The sequence below is a fragment of the Ranitomeya imitator genome, chromosome 1 (genome assembly GCF_032444005.1).
Source record: "Ranitomeya imitator isolate aRanImi1 chromosome 1, aRanImi1.pri, whole genome shotgun sequence".
In the NCBI taxonomy this organism is placed as follows: Eukaryota; Metazoa; Chordata; class Amphibia; order Anura; family Dendrobatidae; genus Ranitomeya; species Ranitomeya imitator.
In genome coordinates this window covers 1,184,325,288-1,184,326,711 of record NC_091282.1, presented here as the reverse complement: position 1 = coordinate 1,184,326,711, position 1,424 = coordinate 1,184,325,288, and positions in this window count along the sequence as shown.

Here is a 1,424-nt window from a genome sequence, read left to right as displayed (position 1 = left end):
TCTCCTAAGTTTAAGCCTCGGTTTATTGGTCCTTATAAAATTTCTGAAATTATTAATCCGGTCTCTTTTCGTTTGGCTCTTCCAGCCTCTTTTGCCATTCATAATGTTTTCCATAGATCTTTGTTGCGGAGATATGTGGTGCCCGTTGTTCCCTCGGTTGACCCTCCTGCCCCGGTGTTGGTTGAGGGAGAGTTGGAATATGAGGTTGAGAAGATTTTGGATTCTCGTTTTTCGAGGCGGAGGCTCCAGTATCTTGTCAAGTGGAAGGGTTATGGCCAGGAGGATAATTCTTGGGTTGTTGCCTCCGATGTCCATGCTACCGATTTGGTTCGTGCTTTTCACTTGGCTCATCCTAATCGGCCTGGGGGCTCTGGTGAGGGTTCGGTGACCCCTCCTCAAGGGGGGGGGGTACTGTTGTGAATTCCGTTCTTGGGCTCCCTCCGGTGGTTGTAAATGGCACTTTTGTGAATTCTGCCCTTGGGCTCCCTCTGGTGGTTTTGAGTGGAACTGCTGCTCCTTGGGTTTAGCTTTGCAGCTGCTTTCACTAATCGTCTCTCCTGGCTCTGCTATTTAACCTGGCTCTAGTCTTCAGCCTATGCCACTTGTTAATGTTTTCAGGCTGGATTCACATCTCTGCTTGGATTCTCCTGGTTTCCTGACCAGTTCTGCAAAGATAAGTTCTGGCTTTGCTCATTTCAGTCCACATGTTGTGGACTTATTGTTCTGTGCATTCTATTTTTGTCCAGCTTGTCATTATGGATTTTTTCTGTTAGCTGGAAGCTCTGGGAAGCAGATTTACCCTCCACACCTTTAGTCAGGTGTGGAGATTTTGTAAACTCTGTGTGGATTGTTTTGTAGTTTTTATACTGACCGCACAGATCCTTTCCTGTCCTATCTATCGAGCTAGACTGGCCTCCTATGCTAAAATCTGATTTCATCTCTGCGTATGTTATTTTCCCCTCCTCTCACCGTCAATATTTGTGGGGGGCTATCTTTCCTTTGGGGATTTTCTCTGAGGCAAGATAGGTTTCCTGTTTCCATCTTTAGGGGAAGTTAGATCTTAGGCTGTGCCGAGGGGTCTAGGAAGCGTCAGGTACCCCCCACGGCTATTTCTAGTTGCGCTGTTAGGTTCAGGGTCTGCGGTCAGTACAGATACCACCTCCTTCAGAGCTTGTCTCATGTTGTTCCTAAACCACCAGATCATAACAGGTGTGCGCGTGTGTGTGTATGGATGGTTGTGCGTTTGTGTGGATGGATGGGTGTGCGTGGATGGATGGGTGTGTGTGTGGATGGATGTGTGTGGATGGATGGGTGTGTGTGGATGGGTGTGTGTGGATGGATGGGTGTGTGTGGATGGATGTGTGTGCGGATGGGTGTGTGTGGATGGATGGGTGTGTGGATGGATGGATGTGTGTAGATGGATG